At 41.2% G+C, this 22,642-nt stretch overlaps 1 protein-coding gene and 1 long non-coding RNA gene across 3 annotated transcripts in view; both read right to left on the bottom strand.

Moving 5' to 3' along the window:
- Positions 1 to 22,642, bottom strand: part of LOC146513442 (polypeptide N-acetylgalactosaminyltransferase 18-like) — a 245,275-nt gene that overhangs the window by 132,829 nt on the left and 89,804 nt on the right. The gene's annotated exons all lie outside the window — the stretch shown is intronic.
- On the bottom strand, positions 4,332 to 17,573 carry LOC146513443 (uncharacterized). The gene is made up of 2 exons (XR_014875199.1): positions 16,316 to 17,573; positions 4,332 to 16,128 (listed from the first exon to the last, which is right to left on the bottom strand). It is a non-coding gene; the product is annotated as an uncharacterized LOC146513443 (long non-coding RNA).

Genomic DNA, 22,642 nt, shown 5'->3' with positions numbered 1-22,642 from the left:
CCTCTTACGATATCACAAAAATCATGGACAATCCTTAGAAAAGCCGCACCTGACTAAAAGCCGCCGGGTTCAAAGCTTCAAAGCAAAAAGTAGCGGCTTATAGCCCGACAGTTACAGTATTTTGGATGTGAAATCTATTGTTATCCACTTTTACTGAAGCTCGAACGAACAACGTGAATATATATATAGCGGAGGTCTCTAAGAAACGTTCCTTTATTTCAAGGAAAGTAACAGAAAAATGACATTAAATTAATCAAATATGACAAAACGACATCATTATTAGTAAATCACTGAATATTTGAACCTATGTAGAAGCTTTTTCATGAGTGTGTTTCAATGGCACACTATTATCTAATGCTAATCATCATTTTAAAAGGCTACTTGGTTATTAGAAAACATATTTGTTATTACATAAAATGATTAGAAAAACACATTTGTTTAGCTGAGTGTGTGCAGCATCAACTGTCGTCGGTTCAAAAGAATAACGATGGTCTAAAACTAATCAGAATATTTCCTCCTGAAGGGTTTTCCCTCGACTCAACCGCTCTGCCTCTAATCCGAATAAAAGACAAGTTGTAGGCCCCAATGTAAAACTGTGCTTTGTTTATAGTCGGGGAATCGGATGCCTCGGAGATCCAGCCAACCAGCCAAACACTGACGTACCTACAGCCTCCGTTCCCTTACTTTATGACCTCAGTAAACACTTTCTGCATCGGTTTATGGGCTCTAGTGCTAGTTTAAGTCTTAAAACAATACAACATGATGTCCTGAATGATAAAGAAGCTCGTTACCAACCATCCTTCCTTCCTCACTGCGTCCCATTTAACCAACACGATAATGGCAAAACAGACAGCATGAGGCTTCACAACAGGGCCAAGAAACTGGATGATACCAGTGTGGCTACATCTATCTTGTATAAACAGTCTATAGAGTTCGGAAAAAATACAACAACAACCCATTACTGCTGCTGAACGCCTCCTAAAAGCTGCTTCAGACACATTCTGACAGTTTCTTCATCACCAAAGCTGCGACCGGCATCATTTCTGAAAACACTAAAACATAACAACTCCAAAGCACTATTCTGTTTTGATGATCATGTCATGTAAAAATGCGGCGCTCGTTCGGCATGATGGAAAACTTGGCCACCTCCAGCACACTGCTGTCGCTCAAACACCGGCTGGGTAACAGCACGATCCGTGAGAGCTCACCAGCTGGGCTGTCAGTTGAGGTTTGATTGACAGTCGGCTGGTAGATGAGGAGATGAAGTGTTGGATGGCAGTTTTTTAGAGGGAAGTGGAATTCAGTAAAAGGGTTAAAGAGTTACTAAAACGATTTTAAACTCTAAACAGAACTGCAAACAAAATCGAGGAATATCACAGCTGCACAAAGTCTGGGTCTGGATCTGTTTGTGCCTTTGGCTGTCAATCTTCCAACCAAACGCTGACTCGCAAACATCCACCGAAGAACGGAGAATAAAATAACCCAGAGACAGAAGAAGAATGCTCATAACGAAAGTGATGGAGACGTCTTTGAGGACAGAGTCGCTATTATTAGCACACGAGTACGGGGCCGTTAGCGCGGAGTGGAAGTGCTGGAGGGTTGTGATGATGATTCAGAGCTGGATCTTATTTAGGGAGGAATAATTGAATGATGTCACGACAAAAAGGAGATTGGAGATTGCATCTTATTAGCAATCAGCTGTTATTGTGAAGGAATGAAATCTTGGAATGCTTGTTTTTGATTCTCTGCGTTAAATCAGTGTAAAATCAGCAGCCTCGTGTTGACTGTGTGGGATACAAACAGCTTAAACCGATGAAGACCTTAAATGGGACACAAGCCCGATTTGCAAAACACCATGCGTGGATGTTAACCCCCCCAAAAAAACACTCAATTAGACCTCCGCACATCCTCTGTGTACTTTCAAGTTGCTCATCAGCTCTGCTCCGAAACACTGCTGTTTTGCAGGAACCTATCCCAGCAGGCGTTGCACTTGTAACACAAACACGCGCCCACACACACCCGAGGATTTGGAAGAATTTGTTTTCGTGGAGAGAATCTCATTTGCTCTGCAAGCCCCGCAACGTTGTCTCCCTGCGAAGGCTTTTTGTGTTCCAATATTTAAAGAGGCATAAGGGAAAACACAGGCAATTCATTTGCCTTTTGTACCGACTCCGAGTCCCCTTCAAACCACACGACGGCTTCTTTTTCGTATCAAAGCGAGCGATGACTCACAAAAAGCGCTTTTTCCATCGCTTGCTATGCGTTTGATTGTGTTGCCAAGAGCATGCTCGCACAAGAGTCATTTGCAAAATGTTGTGTGGCTCCCAGCTGGGGCAAAACGGGAGCCCATCTGCAGATCCACAAAGTAAAGGGCAACTAGTTTTTCCCCCGAAGTTTCTTGCTGCTTATTTTACAACGACACATACTGACAGAGCGAGAGCGTGATGTCTCACAGAGAGCGAGAGAGGGAGGGACGGGGGCCTTTGTGCCAGAGTTCACACATGATTAATTTAATCAAGCTGTGAGCAGATGGTGATCTCTGTCTTCCTCCTCTCCCCTCAGGTATGAATAATGTGTTTAATGGATCACACCTGGACAAGTCAGATCTGTACTTACAGCAGAGTGAGAGGGACGCAGACGCGTTAGCCATTTTTACAAGTGGATTTTGTCGCATTGCTGGCTTCGTACATCTGTTTAGATCGGTGCATTGTTAGCAATCAAACCTTTGTCTCCAGAGGAGAGGGAGGTGTCGCAGACAGAACTATACGCCGCACGATATCTGCCACTTCCTGTGCGAGGAGGAGAACAGCAGTCTGTCAAACGCAGATGGATTTCAGGAACAACAGTAGTTCAACATTCTGGGAAATACCCGATTGCTTTATTTCCTCAAGTGAGATAAGAAGATCAATAGTAATCTCATGTGTAGTACAGAGCGAAAGCTGGGATGGTGTTCAGTCTAGCTTAGCATAAAGAATGCGGGGGGAAGGAGACAGCACACATATATGTCCAGAGAATTAGAAAAAACAACAGAAATCACCCCAATTACCACAGAGACGAAAAAGATGAGTTGGAAGTGTTGCTGGAGCTGCTGCTTGAAAAACAGATGTGTTGCAGTCGTTATGAGCGGCTGGCTGAGCATGTACTCGCTGTCACTGCATGCTGAAACCTGTGTCAGTCTTTATATATGGTTCAGTCATACACTTTTTTTAAAATTTAAATTTATTTGTAAAATTGTAAGAGGGGTAATGTCACTTGTAATGGAAATTGTGTATTTTGTTTGAGTGTTTTTTTTTATTTTATTTTATTTTATCTATAATTTTTAATATTTACATGTTTACATTTTCAGAATTGTAAAACCTTATTGTGGATGTAAGAGCCAAATTATGTGGACATTTTGCATCCAACTCATTGTGTAACGTTTTATTTGGTGGTATTTGATGGTTTGGGCTCCAGGAAGACGAGCAACCACTGTTGTGGAAGCTAATGGGGTTCCTTATAAATAAACAAATAAACAAATAAACACTTATTTCATGCAATCGGCTACTTCTAACTCTAAAAACAAGCAAATAATTCACGTCATTGTTTTCTTTCAGGTCCCAAAACTCCAAAGAAAATCTTGAGATGAAGTTCAGTCCTCGAATTAACAGAGTCGCGGTCTAGCAGAGAGCTAGGAGGTCAACGCCAGTTTAAAAGGGTGATTTATATAAAAATCACTGACATACAGCTTTCTAGAAAGAGGCTGAAAATATCTTTTCACTTAATATTTAATATTAGGAGTTTTTGACACTTTCCCACTGGCTTTATTGCTTTTCACCCTAATGCTCATTTTCTGTCATTTGCAGGTATAATCATATAATATCATATATTATATATTATTTTATATATATATATATATATATATATATATATATATATATATATATATACATATATATGTATACATATATATATATATATACATATATATGTATATATATATATATATATATATATATACATATATATATATATATATATATACATATATATATGATATCACATATATATATATATATATATGTATATATATATACATATATATGTATATATATATATATATATGTATATATAATATATATGTATATATAATAATATATAATAATATATATAAAATATCATATAATCATACCCAAACTTGAACCATAATGTACTCAAACATGACCACACAGACACGACAGCTATGTATATTTTGTAAGAATAACACAATTAGTGTGTGTGTGTCCACTCTCCTCCCATATCAAACATGGAACACTGTTCGCTAACGCAAACTTTATACCTGCAGGATTGCACTGGTAGCTTGTCATGCCTCTGACCATAAAATATCTTTTTTAGAGCAAATGCCACAAAGCATGTAATGTGTGGTTTTACCGGTGATGCTACAGAGGAAAAATCTCCCACTGTTAGCTAACTAGCTAACTCGGGCATTATCATTAATACCGCGGAAGCACTAGCTGGTAGTCGGGCCGTACGCGTGTCTTAGTGCAGTTGAACATAATCCACAAAGTCCGCTTATAGTCGAAAAACAAACAGGCAAACATTTATTTCCACAGTGATCCGTTTGAATGTTCCTGTACACTGCAAACACGGTAAGAAACTGTTTTTCTCCACAGCTAGCTAAAGCCCCCGTTGCTCCACACTGCCCGTCGCGAACGCTCCCCCCGTGCACAGTTACCGTGTGTTAAAGGAACAGTACGTAAAAATTAAATAAGGCAAAAAAATTCCAATTTAACTGTAAATCTTACGCTAAACAAATTATAAAGTAAAAACTGAACTTCCCCATTATCTTACACTTATCCTTATCCAAAATGATTCAAATTATTAACAAATATACACTCTGTGCAATCTTTATCCTATACAATCACTGACACTGATGTCAGATCCTCATTTTGCGGCTGGAGGTCCATGAATGCGCCTCCTATCACTGTCATGCCATGTTATGGCTTCTCAATACCCTTTCTCGCCTGTCACACACACTCGGGAGGAAGCTGCTCTCATCATCATCATCATAATCTCAGTGGGGGACCTGTCAAGTCTGGTATTCTATCGCTGATCCCAACTGGGCAGAGCACAGGGCCCACTAGATGACGCTGGGCCACCTCTATGCAGTCTGTTTATGATGATGGTCAGAGATATTCACACCAGTGACCTGCTGGAGGTCATTCTGTGGCTCTGGCAGTGCTGATCCTGTCCCCCTGAGAAGCAGATACATGTCCTGGGTTAAAGGCCTTCTACGACCCTGTCCAGCACTCCTAGAGTAACTGCCTGTAATGGAGACACAACAAACCATCCTGCAGGATTGGACTACCTATGCAACCTCTGTAGGGTGCAGGCATCGCCTCGTGCTACCAGTAGTGACACTGACCCTAAAACTAGAGGGAAAAAACAGCCATAAAAGATGAGGAGGGTAACAAATATCAGTGTCATCCAGCTGTAACGCCATCCCTGTTTTGGGTGTTTCTCATTGTCCTCCTCCGGTGTTCCTGTTGGGCTTCTTTAAATACAACAGTCATGGTTAAAAACATTCATGTAATGAAGCAGATGTCTGAAAGGGTCTATTCAGCCGAGGACTTTGAAGAAGATGATGCAAGACACTGTTCATAATTTGCTGTCTGCAGTTAGCAGCAGACTCCCTCTCTGCGATAACCCTCACCTCATTGTTCACTGTGGAATAATCCAGTGTGTTTATTTCCTCCCTCTCTGCGCCGTCTCCGACTCAAAATGTGACAGACTGCAGATTAAAGATCAGAGAGGCAGATTCCATTATGAAGCCATTTCCCTCCTTTACCATGCTAACAACCTTTTAAAACCATCTGCCATCATTTTCTCCCCATCACGCTGTCTTCGTAGCGCGATGGCCGCTACAAATGACTTCATCCCTTCTTCCTGTCTGTCTCACAGTCTACATACTGTGTCTGTGCGGGCGTGCAAAGATAGCAGATCTCGTTTCCCTCTTCGGCTCAGTCACAAACATTATCCATAATGGCTCTCAGGGGAGACGCAGATACTGTGATGCCAACACACAGGAACAAGTGTGTCCTTAAAAAACACACCACGGGAATTGTTCGTGACAAGAGGGAATTCTGCATTTTGATCGAAGCTCGACTGAAGTCTGGATTCTCCAATTGCTCACTTTCAGAAATCAATACAGATTGAGTGGGTCTTCCTGTAAATCCATATGGCTCCCTGCTGCAACAGACGGCTCCACTGCTCCACTAATTACATTACAGCAGCACTGATAAGGTTTCATTGTCTCATACGAGAGGATGATCGGGACAATACGATTGCCGTAAAAGACATTTCTCGGAAAAGTTTTCTTAAAATAAACGAGACGAAAGACGAGGAGAGATTTTCTCATCATACACAGATGATACCGTGTTCTCGAATGTGCTCGTTCTACTCTGAAAACAGCTGGATCTCTTTCATGGTGAGATGAGAGAACGTGCCCCCACCCTCACACCCCCACTTGTTAAAACAGCAAATGAAAGGAACGATTCAAAAACAGACGATAAATCAAAGTGTGCAAACAGACGTCCAAGAACGGATGAAAACCGCTGGCGTCAAGTTGAAAGTCGCGCGATAACACCAATCAGACACAACACCTGCTTGATTATGCAGCGTTTTGTCAGTCGTTATGTTCCTTGTTCTTCTAAAATCACTTTCCACCAGTGTAGTGCGAGCACAGTTTGCCAAGATAAGCTAAACACTCACTGTATGCTCGGGGAAATGATTCTGTAGGGAAAGCAAAAGCTACAAGTTTAGCTACTCTTCCTGTCGACCATTGTTACACTTTAAAAGAGTTTGAAAAAATGTAACAAAGTTCAAAAAGAGATGCCATAATTTAATTCTTTAATGGCCAGCTTATGTTTATCAATATCAATAACTACTCTATAGATCATCGTGAAGAAAGTTGCAGGTTGTAGAGTCTCCTTTAGCAACATTTTCTATATGACTTTATAAGGAATCTATCGCAGCATTATGGAGGAATTGTAGCCCCACCTCTTTACCTTTACAGCAGAGTTTGAGCCACTGCAGCACCTTGACTCTAGAATATTTTGGTATACAGAGGAGTTCACGGTCAACTCACTGAACCCAAAGTCACATCCCAGACCATGTGACTGCAAAACAAGCCCACATCAACCTTGCATTATGGCCAAACTTCTCCAAACAAGCAGTACTTCAGTCTATTTCTGTAAAAGGAGTTGTGAAACATACACTCACTGACCTGAATAATCCTCCTTTATGACCCTTATAGTGACCATTATTCGCAACCAGTGTTGGTCAAGTTACTTGAAAAAAGTAATCAGTAACTAATTACTGATTACTTCCCCAAAAAAGTAATCCTGTTACTTTACTGATTACTTATTTTCAAAAGTAATTAATTACTTAGTTACTTAGTTACTTTTTAAAAACACGATTTACAACCTGAATAGGTGATAAAGTGATAGATCTTTCAGCCCAATTCTACTTTTTCTGCATAATCATCATACAAAATGTAATCAAATGGAAAAGTCTCTTTTTAAAACTTGTTTTATTCGTTTTAATCTTTTAACTTTATGCATCAAGCAAAAATTAAATTATCTGCAACATTCTCTGACTGGAAGAAATTAGTTTAACATTTAAACCTATTTTCTGCACATTCCAGCACATAAAATAATTTTATTTTGTGTGTTTACACTCAGTCTTTGAAATAGATGCAAGTAAAACACAGCAGAAAATAAATAAAGTCAAAGACTAGCGGTCCTGTTGCTCTATTTTCACCTGTAAAGCAGGAGTGGGGTAGGCGGAGGTTTACCCTGGTGCAGGTGTGCAGCGGTCAGTGGAAGAATCTGCGAGTTTCTCTGTGAGTTTCCCATTACGTCGTAGCTACTCGGTGCTTGTTTGGAAGTTTAGGGTTTTTTTCGGTGTAAAAAGAAGTTTTCTTCCCACGCACAACGGACACTAATGTTTTTGTCACTTTTTATGGAATCAAACTCAAAGTAAGGTCAGTACTTCCACGCTTTAAACGCTGCACGCTCATACTCTCTCTGCACTCGATATATGATCCATTGTTGATCTGCACACAGCTGTTGTCACGAATGTCGCACTCGCTTACGTCACTGTCATGAGACATTCTAGCAAAAAATCAAGGTTTCAGTAACGCAGTAACGCAGCGTTCCTACGGGAAAGTAACGGTAATCTAATTACCGTTTTTGCAATAGTAATCCCTTACTTTACTCGTTACTCGAAAAAAGTGATCAGATTACAGTAACACGTTACTGTAATCTGATTACTAACACTGCCCATCTCTGTTCGCAACTGAACTTAATAATTTACTTACAACCCTCTGGTTGTGTGCACCCCCACCCCTTACTTTAGTATTCCTGGTCAGTCAGTTTTAACAGCTCTTAAATTAACATAAGAAACATTTTTCACCACCAAATTCAGTTTTGTTCAGTAAGTCGTAAAAGTGGGCTTTTCATTTTGTCATTCAGTGGGCCATTCAGGTGGTAGGAGGCCAAAGGTGAGGAAGGTGGGGGGGTTGATGCCCATTCATTTCCTATGGTGAACACCACAGATGTAACAAAGTTGATTGAAGAGGTGCTCATTACTTTTATATGTTCAACTGCACAGTGGGGAGGATGTCATAAGGGCTCGAGGCAATCAGATGTAAAACACAATATTTCTGAGTTTTTGAATTTGTAAATCGGTAAGAAAATGAGTCCATGAACTCCTGTGGGTTCATCGAGGTCGGATGAGGTGGTTTTTGCAGCCACAGGGTTGCATCATTGCAAGTGTAGAGTCACTAATGTGAGAGCTGAACACAACAAATACAATTTGACATAAATCTATAGCAAAAGACAGCAGAACAAAGCCATGCTAAATAAACGTGTTCATTTCAACCTAGCTTGACTTCCTGAACGAAAGATCTGCAAATTTTTGTGGTTGTCAGTTTCATTTAATCTGGAAAAAAATAGATAATAACTAGAGAAAAGAAAAGCCTTTTTACTTATAGCAGATTAGCTACACAGCTATTATGAGAATCATCATCAATAAGCAAAACACATGACCTGTTTGAAGTGCAGAACATATGGTTGGACAAACACACACACAGAAACAAAGAGTTTTTAGATTTATGCGAGTTAAAATCATGTTAAACAGGCAGTAAAAACTGCTGTGGGATAAACAGGCAAACAAAATAACAAGTGGCATTTCCTCCTCTGTGACCCTCGGCATATTCCTGGTTGAAAGAAATAAACAAATTAGATCCAGAGAAATGTCATCTTTATGCAAATGAATTGCTACCCCCAAAACAATACCGTCCAGCAGCCCCCTCGCTAGCACACATCAGCATTTGCTGCGTTTAAAATATTCAACAAAAACAGATTGGGAAGGTTTTTTGGTTTTTTTGCCTTCGTCTGAACAAGACATTTGCATTTGCAGCAGCGTGTTTGCTTTAAGAGTGCAATATGCTTGAGTTCTGGGGGCATAATCAGAGGAACAGAAGGGCATGCGTGTTCTCTAAAAGAAGAGACCCCGGAGACACCGACAGAGAAAAAACTCTGTTACTGGCGCTTCGGGAAGCCAATTAGCACACAGCAGCAGAACAGCAGGTTTGTTGTGAGGAGGGAAGAAGAGAGAGGAAGAGGAGAGAATTTAAAACATCTCTGTACGGTAAAGAGTTAAACTGTTGCTTGAAATACAGATATTCAAATCAGTCTGAGGTTTAGCTCATTTACCCAGACAAACAGAGAGAGGTCATGAAGATTAAAGAGGTAATTGTAGCCTGGAGAAAGCGACAAAACTCAAAGGCAAACAGCTACAAAAGCCAGGTGCTGGAATCGGAGGAGCCGTTTCACCGTCACAAGCCCGTGAAATCATTCACGCTGTCAGAGCTGACCGTGACACCACAGGTCTGAGGAGAAAGATATGCTTGTTCATAAGAATGAAGGCTTTCTCTTTAGCTTCTGACCGATTTCACCTCTCAAATACGCTCAGCAACAAATCTGAAAAATGTTCAAAACAAAACACAATAAGCATTTTTGGGGAGACTTGAATTCAACAGTACTCAGAAATCGTATCACAGACTTTGGAGTCAACGATGAAAAACAGCTTACATTAACCCTTTAAGACCTACCATAGAACAAGTCTGCCAGAGCTTATATTATATTTTTACATGTTGTGGAGCCATTTTTGGGAGCATTTCAAGTTGCTATACATCAATACAACCATTATAGCCTAAATTTTAATAATATGTATGAATTAAGTGCATAGTAATTACATAAATTGCAAAAAAGTGCAATAAACTACAAAAAAATTGAAAATCGTTTTTGTTTTTTTAACATATATTTCTAGTTAGAGAAATTTAAGAGGCTTATCCCTCAAAACTGTAAATACAAAAAAGTTGCACAAAATAGTTTCCCACCACAGGAAATTTATTTTGAGTGTCTTCATAGTTTTATTTTTGAAATACACCAATTTTTATATACTGCAGGAAAAACAAAAATAAATCTTATAGTGCAAATTTGCAAAAAAGCAGCATATGCATCAAAATAAACTATTTCCAGCAGTGCAATATGAGTCCTAAGCATCCCAGAAACCACACAGAAAGTCATAAAGTCAAACAGAACTTTTAAAAACACCAGTATAGGCTCATGAGGCCCTGATGGTAAAAAACTACATTTCCGCGAAAATGACATCACTTCTGGTTTCGGGCAGGTAATGGGGGACATGCGATAGTTCGCGCTGATGGACGTAGGAAGTGTTATGAACAGCTGATCGGATCGGCAAAGCGTGTTTCTGGAATATTATGTTTTTGTTGCTGCAAGTGCTTTTTATGCAGTTTTTGCAAAGCTATATGTGGAAGGAAACTGTGACCGAGGACAAGCTGATGGCATAAGATGTAAGTACAACTCCTCCGGTTTCATATGCAAAAAAAATTATTGCGCTAGCTCACGTGGTTGCAGAGCTACCGGGATTTAAAAATAGTTACGCAAAACGGAGCGTGCTGCTCTCACCGGCTTTAAAGGGTTAATAAACTGGGAGAAGCGTATGCTGAAGCACACCATCGTTCTGCCTCTTCACTGAAATCTTGCAGGATCGACGGCGTCACGGTGCCTACAGAAGGCGCCAAAGGAAAATCCCAGAGGTGGCACACATCTGGGCCTAACCCTGATGCTCAGGTTTGGTGCTGCGGGCAGCTGTGTAGGCCTAAAGTCAAAGCGAGCTGCAGAGGCTTGACATGGAGCGAGTGCTTTCTGGGTTAGACGTGGGCCAAATGTCACAGCACACCTGGTGTCTGGCTGAGTCGAGGCAGCCTGTGAATCACCGCTGTCAGGCTAAACCAAATGTTGCCCGCAGACAGCTGCCGATATGGCCCAGAAATGAATTACCATCTGGAGTCCACACTCGGCACCATGAACCAAATCGTTTCATGGGCTGATTTTCATTTGAATTCGGGGATATTTCCACTTTTAGACTCCTGCTGGTTCGTTTTGTGACCATCGTGTAATAAAGAGAAAATGGGTTTTGAAGAGTCCCTTTGTGGTCTTTGAGCGTCTGGTCTTGTCAGTGATGGCTGGAGGCCTCGGCGTATCGTGTTTTATGCCACGATGATGCTTAGATTAGATGCAATTATGTCCTCGTGACAAAACAAATGGGGACATAATTGGGTTTAACCCTCAGCTGTGTACTTACTCTGCCCGTGTATATATTTATATTGAACTGGTGCAACAATCTCAATCAATTAACTGTCCTTCATGAAACCCAAACAGGACAATGAACTCGTCTTAGGATTAGGTTTAATTTAGCTACATGCTAAACAGACACCGTTTCAGAGACTGCAAAATGTTACCTGTCAGTTCAGCTGGTTTGCCCTTCGCTATTCCAAATAACTACAACCCAGCTGTAACAGGTCACTGGTGGATGTTAAGCGGTTAAAGGAAAGTTATTTCTATGCAGTCTCTCTGTTAAATATCTTAAGGCGATTAAGCTTAACGGAGATATCAAGCCAGCAGATATGGTGTCCAGTGGGCAATTTGCAGCCTATAGCAACAGGTATTTATTTGTTGAGTTGGGAAGCTCTGTTTATTGAAACAGTGGTTAGTTTGACTCCTGCAGCATGAAGCATATACAAAATCCTTCTAGAAGCAGCCTTTTAAAAATGATATCTTCTTACTGACTTTAAAGCATTATCTAAGTTAGCTTTTATTTCTGTTGTCACCAGGACACGTGTATGGACTCACCAGTAAAATATGGTTAAAATAATTATGACTGTGTCTCCAAATAAGGTTCGAATAAGCTTCTTTTCCCCTGGTAGTTGCACTGTGCATCGTATCGTATACTTTGTTCTTTCACTGTTAACACGCAGCTAATAGCTCGGTCCCAAAACAGGAAACCACTGTGGTTGCGCAGTCGTTGCGTTTGTGTTCTTGGGGTTTTTTTGCCATCAGAATCCGATTGCAACCAACTGATCGCCCGGAGTTTGAATATGCAACATCCTCAATCTATGGGTGATTAATTTCCACTACAAATGCAACCTGTCTCCAAACACTTGCAGCCAGACTCAGACTGACTGCGAACATATAAAGCTCTGGTCGGATGCTGAATGTGAGCAAGTGAATTTTTGTTTAATGTGAGTTTCTGTGTATGTAGACAGTAAAAGATTTGCAATTTTTGCAGATTTATTGGAGTTAATCGCCACAAACAGATTTGTACATTATTATTTCACTGCATCCATTTCCAGAGGCAACAAGATCACAAGTTGATTGCTTATGTTTGCAATAATTGGTCGTGTCCAAATTCATGGGTTGCATCCTCCTGAGGCCGCATTTGTAGACCGATTACGTCACAGCGACGCGCCGAAGGCTGTCCAAATTCGTAGACTCCTCCGAATGCAGCCGACAAATGCGTCCTCCTTTTCCCCGAATTTGAAGGATGGGTCGGGTGTGTCCTTCGTGGCCTACCATATCCCAGAATTCATAGCGCGGCCCAGCCAAGCTCCAGTTTCCAACAATGGCGGCCGCTACTAAGTTTTAAAATTACTCTTACTAATCTTTCTGGGTCACAAAATAAACTTTAAACATATTTTCAGGCGAGAATGTAGCTGTGTAAACATCAAATATCTGCTCGGTTTATCAAGATATCGCATATTTGCAAAAGTGCTTCGACGTTTTCGGAGACGTCTGCTACCCACCAGCTCGATAGCTAGCCGGGAGCTCGAGGGTTACTGAAGCCGCCGAGAACGGCACAACTCCCGGCACATCATTTTCAGATCACCGCGGACTTTCACTACTCGGGTTAAACGTAATATATAAGTCACTTAGACAACCTAAAAATGTTATTGTTGGGCTTTTTTCAGTGTTTTGTTTGTTCGTGAGTAAATCGGTTTGGCTGAGATTAAAGTTATTAGATTAGATAAAATAAAACTTTATTAATCCCCCGGGTGGTTTTCACACAGCTGAATAAACGTCAAACAGAAAACTGATTAAACAAAAGTGTGAGACGTCGAGAGTTTACTCCAGTGTCCTGTTATATTTTAGACAGCAAGGAACAGACGGCCGAGTTTATTAAACTCCACCGAGACAGCGGTGATGCTAATCAGAAGGCGAGACCGTCCAATTTCCCCGCCGTTTACTTCCGGCCTACCCGACCTTCTGAGGACCCGGCCCACGTAGACCGCGAAGGCCGGGTCCTCAGGAGGATGCAGCCCATGAATTTGGACACGACCATTGTGTGATCATGCTTCGGTCTCCGTAAAGCATAAACAGGTGTGAATCTCTACTGGGCGATTTCATCAGTTTAGCATGATTGGATAATCTGTTTCAGCTGCTGATTGGCTCTCTGGGGCAGGAACAGGACGCCCACAACCATTAGCATTTCAGAGCTGTCCCTGTGACTGGCAGGACCCTCCTCATATAATGCCTCTGGTGCCAGTCTAAAAGCTAAATACTGTTACAGAGAAAGAAAAGAACATCTAGTATATGTCAACCAGCCCTAAGGGCACCCAGAGAGAAGGGCAACCCTTTTGAATACGATGCCTAGCAACAAAGGTAACAGGTTTAACACAGTGATTGCCTCCAAACAGCCTTGGTGCACTTGTGTCAGCAGCAGTATATGTGCCAAGCTTGGAGAAAGATGGACACAAACAGCACTTCCTTCCTTTATTAGAGAGGCATTCCCTCCACTGCAGCAGCTGCCACGAGTTCAGAATACCTCTGCACATTATTGACACTGGAGCCAAAGCAGCACTTAAGTTGCCCTGTTGTCCTCAGAATCTGCCAACTTAATTTCAGCTTTTAACGCCAGGCTGTCTTTTCAATCTACCACATGTCCTGGTTTATTAAGCCCACAATGGGCTTATTCCTGGTTGATTTGCACATCATAAGAGTACTAATTTAGTCAAATAAGTTACAGCTCCAGGGTGAGAGCAAAAATTCTCATCTGGGTGTTTAACAAAACCACATAAGAACCCAGACGAACTGTTTTAAAGGCTCCGTGATTTTGTTAGAAATGTGTCCAAGAGCTGTTTCATTGATTTGCGAGCATTTAGTGTGACCAGCAACCAACTGGCAGCATTTCAGCCTTTGGATGAAATAAGCTCATACGCTCGCTTCTCTTCTCGGGTGGGCACAATGCACAATCAGGAGTCGGACTCTGGGAGATTAATATCCCTCCCCCAAACATGCCATTTGGTGCTAAATAAAAATACTTCACCTTTGACTCTGCAGATCAATCACACTAATGTTGAGCGGAGCTGAAGAGCTTTGTATGTTCAGCACTGAGCGCTAATATCCATCACAGTGTTTCACAGTCGAGCTAATCTCACTGATAAGGTGCCAACGTGAGTCACACACACTTTCATTTCAGCTGCCACACAAGCACCAGCACATAAATTAAAGGTAGTATACGGAAGGATTTATGAAAGCTAATAAAAGGCACGTCACTCATTTCCCATGGGTACAAACTATATTAAAATTACAGGGGGCCGAACGATACGCAGGTTCGGTTATTACTTCAAGTGCATTAATGTCTGCTTTTCTGACTGGATTTTGGCTTTTAACATATTAGTCAAAATACGATGAGTGACTTTCGAAAAGCACAAACTATTTTACGAATCCAGCATTGCAGCAGTAATCGTTCCTTACTCCGTCACACAGCAAAACGTTCATTTCCAACTCTGGCGTTTATAGCAGCGCCGACTTGGAATCGTGATGTGCTGCTCGCAGTGAACAGCAGTGACTAATGCACCATGAACTGTTGCCAGCTTGGGTCAACCTCAGGTACTAAAACTAAAAAATATTATTATAAGCATAAATCACGCTTTCATGTTATTTTTACCCTGCGGGTCAGTCGTCATCTTTCAATATAAAAGGGCCTCGGGGAAACTGTTGACCTATAACGGCATAAAACGTACTTGAAAAGTAGGACATTTGTTCAGTGTTAGTAATATTCTAATGCATGCATAAATAACAATAAAAGTAGAGTGCACTTTATTACTGTTATTTACTGTCATGTGTTAAAAAAACATAAATTACTGAACTTCAATAACTTAGTGAAACTTAAAAGAGTGTGTTTAATATATAAAGTCTTACACTCCCTTGCTCCACCACCACTAAAGCTCAGACAGGACCACTCCAGCTACAATCCGAGGAGACTTGTTTATACCCCACAGACGGACAGCATTTGGGCAGAACGTCCTCTCTGTCCAGGGTGGCCATCTGTGGAACAGTCGTCCTCCATTAGAGATGCTCTACATTCAATTTGTTTAAGGCAAAGGTTAAAAACTGGTTATGGACAAATCAAGTGTGTGATCATGTATGAGTTGTATAGTTTTAATGTTTTATTTGGGAACAGAATGGTGTGTATGTGTAAGTTTGGTGATGGAGTTTTTATTATGAATGAATGATGAATTTTTATGAATTATTATGTCTATTTTTTATGCTTAAGGACAACAGATGGAAATTAGCCCTTGGCTATAATCTGGTATGTTTACATTCATGTAATTTTTTTTTACATTTATGTTCATTAACATGCACTGTCCTAAATAAATAAATAAATAAATAAATTTCAGAGAACCAGAGCTTAGACTTTGACTCTTATCCTGGCCTTAGTCTCTCAGATTTACGTTAAAGTGAAACAGATTTGATGCACGGCTCCAGACGTTGCATTTATGATGAATTCAGCTTTGATAGAGTCTTAACAGAGCAACAGAATGCATCTGCAAACTTGGAAGCTCAGACCAGAGGAAACGACCGTGTTCCTGTGAGTGTTCTGCTTTCATTAAAATGACCAACAACACAGCACCGAGCTGCCTTAAGGAACTCCTTAAATCGTATGTTCCTGCCAGAGCATTAAAATCATCTACTCAGTTACTCTTGGTGCAGCCTAGACCTCGGCTGAAGTCTAGAGGTGACCGGGCGTTTGCCCTGGCTGCACCACAGTTGTGGAATAACCTTCCGATTGTGATCCGGGCGTCTGATTCCATCCAATCTTTTAAATCACGGTTAAAAACCTATTTGTTTAATCTCGCCTTTCCTGCTTGTTAATGCTCGCACCTGACTTTTAGACTTACTCTATTTTTTCTTATAGGGGAGACCGAGGATAGTTGTAACATTTTTGACATTTCTGTCTGTAAATTGGAGCTCTTTTAAGGTAGTGGATTCAAAATGTAATGCAAAGTATTTACACGTCTCTGCTATTAAATAGTGCAGCTATTTTCTCTGCAGCACAATTACCCATTGCATGGTATGGTCTCAAACACAAAGAGTGAAATGTTACAATTAACCCCATAGTCTGGGTTAGTTGTAACATATCCTGGGGTGAAATGTAACACAATGAAATAAGGGTACTGACAAAACATTAACATGTAATCTTTGTTTATTCAACACGTGAATGCACTTAGAGCCATTTATGTAGCTGTGTGTGTGTGTGTGTGTGTGTGTGTGTGTGTGTGTGTGTGTGTGTGTGTGACAGAATGCAGAAATCTAGCTTTTGAACATATTCCAACCCCCCAAAAAAGACAAATTATGGAATTTTCTGCAACTGAATATTTCATTAATTTTGGTTGGTCTTCCTTGAGTTTGGCCTCATTGGCTCAGTGGGCATTATAACCTACAACTCTTGCACCAACTTTTAAACATAACAATGAAGCTGAAAAAATGTAGTTGTTCACCAGCATCACAATTCCATTACTTTTTATCATGGCTTACCTTGGTGTGGTTTACAAAGTGCTTCAGAAAGATGAAGAAATCTGTTTCTTGCACCCATCCTGATTTATTTCCACTACCAGTACTTCCTACTGGTCCATCTCTGACACAGTGGTCTGCATAATGTATGTGTGGGAACACAAACAGTGGAGGAATTGTGTTGCCAATGGCATTAACCGCATATACAAAAGCGACCAGTGAACCTCTCTCTGCTGATGTCGTTGCCCCAACTTGTTTAATATAAGTTAAAGTAACAGTGTGGTAAGTTGTAACATCTGCATTATTGTTACAACTGACCCAGACTCCTATAGCCATGAACTAGCTAACATTACAGCCAACGGCTAAAACATTAGCACTTAATATTTAGTAGTTACTGTCATATTCCCATATATCATTGTGATGTGGTTTATTGTATTACTCTCGTTTTCTTCTGCTTGTTTTCTTTTTTCTTTCTCAACAGGTGATCCAGGTGATCGATATATGTATTTATTTTTTTATTTATTTATTTTTTTTCTTCTGCTTATTCTGTTGGTTTTTGTTTTTTGCCCTTCTCCCCCGTCCCTCTTCTCAACTGTCTTTCTTTCCCTCTTTCTTTCTCCCTTTTCTTTCCCCCAGTCAAATCTGTCCCGTATTCAGCAAGTGAAAATAAAATAAAGAATAAAAGGTGAATCAAATGGACCATTACGGCAAAGCTGGGATGGTCAATTTGGTAAAGAAAAACCGTTGGGCATCTTTCTTCGCCTTTAGACAATAATTCTGATGGCAAAAGAGCCAAACGGGACAGGCAAAAAAAAAAAAAAAAAAAAAAAAAAAAAAAAAAAAAATAAAACATTAGCACTAAAGACCTACACAGAATATATCCCCATAGACATACAAATAACATAATTTAAGTTTGATGAGTTTAACTGCAAAGCAGATAATGCTATTAGAAATTGAAATAAAGTAGAAAAACTTACAAATTACTTTTTTTCGTGTTAAATTGTCTGTGTTTGACAAAATGTGCTGATTTTTCACATGTGATAGCAGAACTGAATTGGGCATGTACAGGATGAATCACATCATTTGAAACGTTGAAGTGTTACAACTGACCCCGGTCTCCCCTACATATTTTTTTTAATGCTTGTGCTTTTATTATGCTTTTATTTTGATATGCATCTTATAATACCCCTGTGTATTAGTGGAATTGACCTGTGAGTATATTTGATACTTTGCTAAGTCCTTATAATACTCGTGTTACTTCTCTGTCTCTTATGTGAAGCACTTTGGTATACCGCTGGTTTTTAAATGTGCTCTATAAATAAAGATTGTTGTTGTTGTTCATTAGGCGTTTCTTCCAGGTCTACATGTGACTTCCTGCTGCTGCAGGTCAAGATAAGTGCAAGAGGAAATAGTGTTAGTGTTTGCAGACAAAGTTGGATAAAGGTCAAAGAGCACTCTGTGACCCTCTGACATTTGCGGTGCCTTGTTTTTGTGTTTTTCAGAGAAAATGCCACAGTGGGTTGTGGGCATCGTAACATCAAAGCGATGTGCGCCTGCTGCGACGTGAATATCACCGGACATCTTCTGTTTGGAGTGATTTTTCTCACGTGGTCCTGATGGCAGCTGCTTCAGTTTTCTTTCACACACAAGCTGTGACATTAGCTGCCGGGGCAGCCAAACAAGAAGCTTTTCAAAAATGCAGAAACTCCTCATTGTTACATTCAGTTGTAACACCCGCTGTCTCATTTGGCTGGTGCTGAATCACGGCGTTATTTCTTAGAGCTGAATGCATGACGGAGTCTGAAGGACATTCTGTTTGCTTGTGCCGTGTCCCTCGGTGCTGTAAGTGATTGCTAAAAGGGTAATGCTGGGCACCACTATAATACACAATGACAAGGTGACTGCTGCTGGCCTTCAGAAAATAAAAGCTCCTCATTACGAAGCACATTTTCTTACTTCTGTGACTGAACGGGGCAGTTCTTATCATGTCTTCCTCCTCACAGTCATCCTCCAGGCTCTTCTTCATGTGCTGGTTTGTCTCTTCGCTGTGATCTGGGATAGAAACTGTTCAAACATTATCGTATTTTCCAATCATCCTACATTTTCTCCTTCGTGCCCACAGCAGCTTTTGTTCTAAAAAGAAAAACACAAAGTCTTGTCTCGTCACTTGTCCCCGTCCTTCCTCATTCTCTCGCGGTCTGATTCATCTGCATGAGAGACAGCGAGGGATATCTGACAGCTACTGCGGGTCAGTGGACCGCTTCTCTGCTCTGTGAGCACGAGTTTGTTGTGTTTGTGATTGTGTGTGGGAGACAGAAGGAGGGAGTTTGTGGTGGTGGTGGGGTTGCTTGGGGGGGAGGAGACACTCGGGGCATCGCAGTGTCCTTGGTGGAAACAGCCAGAAAGCAGCAGACCGGCTTCACTCTTAAAGTCAGAGCTGCAGGACGTGGTGTCCTTATTGAATTCACTATGAATGCAAAACTATTTCACAGACAAGTCTTCATTTTTAAAATTTTTGTTTGCCATTAATAACACTTATCCTGTTAAGATTATCCACTAAACTGACAAACATTCACTTATAGAAATTAACCCTCCACAGGGGGGCTATGAGCCGCTGCACCCTTTGAGCCAGGCTGGATGAACGGGGAGGGTTGCATCAGGATCATAAAGAACAAAATGTGCATGCTGTGGCAAAGCTGAAGGTTATTAAGATCTTTGTGGAGGGGAGAGCAGGATGGACGGGACAGCTCAGAGTCAGAGAGGCTGAGATGGTTCGGACATGTGGAGAGGAGGGAGGGTGGATAGACTGGACAGAGGATGATGAAGATGGAGCTGCCAGGCAGGAGGAAAAGAGGAAGACCTCAGAGGAGGACATGATGAGGGCTGGTGTGACAGAGGAGGATGTTGGGCATGGGGTGAGATGGAGGACGCCAAAAGAAAAAGAAGCATTAATTATCTTTTTGCAGCGGATGTCCGTGAACTGTGAAGCCTTACATCCTTACCAGTATCTACAGAACACCGCACACTCATATGGTAGCGACCATCCAAGAGCATACCCACCAGATTCATTAATATTGGACGTAGTGAGTCTATAAGGTCACTGGGAAAGTAATTACTGAGGTACCGAATGAGCCAATACGACGAGTCGCCCCCTACTGGCCATTTAAACAAACGGAGGTTTACAAACAATCACACCCGAGTCGTCATTATTCTCTAATCTGCAGATTTATACCAGAGTTCCAAACAGGTGGAAGAAAAGAAGTGTACAAAATAAATGAACTCTGTGTTAAAAGACTCTGTGCACTACAGCGCTGCTCCCTGGATGGACGCCGGAGCAGCAAAGCACATATCTGTAGGCAGGAAATGTTGTTCTGGCTGAGCCCGTAATTAATCTTTCAGTATTTAAACAGTCACACTCCCTGTTTTACTGTATATTTAATCATAAAGCTGAGTTTGCAGAATCCTGGAAAGCCAGCAGCAAACAAGTTTTCCCCAGGTGCTGCTCTGTGACGGTGAATCAATACGAAGCAGAATGTAATGAATAAAAACAGAGAGAAGAGAAGACTGAGAGTGTCACGGTTATTCCCTACAGTCTGAAACCCAGACACTCTCTCGTCCTCCTGTGACTCTATATCACGTCCAACGCAGCAGCGATGGACTAATGTATTAACAGGAAAGCATCAACATGAGCCGGTGCTTATTAGCAAAGCTAATGCTAATGCATTACTACCTTTTACTGTGTTCATCACATTATATTGATTGCCAAGTTACTCGGGCTGTGTTTGATGTAACCTACCTCCAACCTACAGTGATTTACCTGTTTCAGAAGGGGGGGGGGGGGGGGGGCATGCCATTATTCTTTCATCTTTAAGTCCTTTAGGCGCTGCTAATGCAGTGGAGTACTTCTAAGGCACTGTTTCCCAAAGTGCTGCGCCCGCCCGCGGTATGAAAAGGGAAAACAAAACTCTTGGACACTGCCAGCACGGGGCGGCCACACAAACGCAAAGCAGGAGATGAAGCATCACTGAATATGTTTCCAAACCAACTTCATTCTAAGCCAAAGACGAGAAAATATGGTGAAGCAAATCTTCCCTTTGGCTTCACCTGCACAAGTGCTGAGGTAGGTCTCCCTGCAGGATTGGTTTTCCCTTCGTCAGGAGCAGCGCTGGGCTGTTTAAATCACAGACAAACAGGATCCCACATTCTTGATTTTTAGTTCAAACACTTGTTGTAATGACTAACTACTCCTGACATTTTGGAGATGTTTGCTCTTTATACAGTAAAGTTACAGCAGGATACAAATAATATCAGGCTGATCCTGCCACGATTTGTTCCCTCGGTTCAAATCACAGACAAACAGGATCCCACAGCTGTTTATGTTTTTGAACCCATTTTGCACAGAGAGACATTTTTTGAAAAATGTATTGACAGTAATGTTGAATATTATTACACAGGAAAAAACAACTACATGTAAAATAATCACATCGTGACGCCTCTGCCTTTGTAAATGGAGGGACAGTAACTGCGTGTAAAACCTGCAGACAGTCAGATTAACAGTATTTTGTCTCTATCTGTCATTCTGCAATTCATCTCCTGTAAACAATAACGTGGCCACAGCGTGATGTGGAAAAACACGTTGCGTGATGAACTCTGTATTCCTTGTCCACACGTAAATGGAAAAAAGGAGTTTAAAAAAATCTCAGTTTTCGGTGATTCGAAACGTTTACGTGGACGAAACAGCTGCGTTTTCAAAAACACCCGTGTAGGTGCGGACGCAGCGTAAAAGAGTTTGTAGTTTATTTTATTACTGCCTGTAATTTATTGCAGATTACTTGTATTGTATTAATTGTTTACTAAATGTTTAAGGTGTGAAATAAACCGCAATGGAGCAAATATGGGCGTGTGTGGTTGGAGGACATCCTCCCAAAAAAGGTTTGGGAACCACTGCTCTAAGGTGCGTCTCTGGGAGCTGGTTTTCAGTCCATCTTCAGCAGCATTCCAGCTAGCTCATCTTTATTAACCCCATCCCGTGCCCCGCCTCCACCCTGCTGACATCTGATTGGAGCTCTGTGCCTGTCACTCATCCAGCCACGTGCCCGTCCATCTGGTCTACCAGGTGCTCTCATTTCATCACTGTATAAACCTTTGAAAAGTCCCTCTTCTAATATTTCTGGACCCAGTCTTGACGTTCCAGCTCATGTCCCCAGTTCAGTGGTGGTCGGACAGCACTGGAGGATAATGGCTTCCTGGCAGCTCCACCTTTGACTTTTTTCAAATCTTTGGTAGTGGTGCAGAGACATCCACACAGGAAGTGACAGAAGGCCTTATTTTATTTGCAATTTTTTATTTTCTTTCCCTTAACTAAAATAACTGCTGGCGGCACAAAGTCAGCAGACTCCGGGTTAAGGGGAATCCAAACAGGACTGACAGCTGGTTGCTAG

Source organism: Neolamprologus multifasciatus, chromosome 7 (genome assembly GCF_963576455.1).
Source record: "Neolamprologus multifasciatus chromosome 7, fNeoMul1.2, whole genome shotgun sequence".
NCBI lineage: Eukaryota > Metazoa > Chordata > Actinopteri > Cichliformes > Cichlidae > Neolamprologus > Neolamprologus multifasciatus.
Note: the sequence above shows the minus strand (reverse complement) of the source record. Positions and strands in the feature narration are given on the sequence as shown.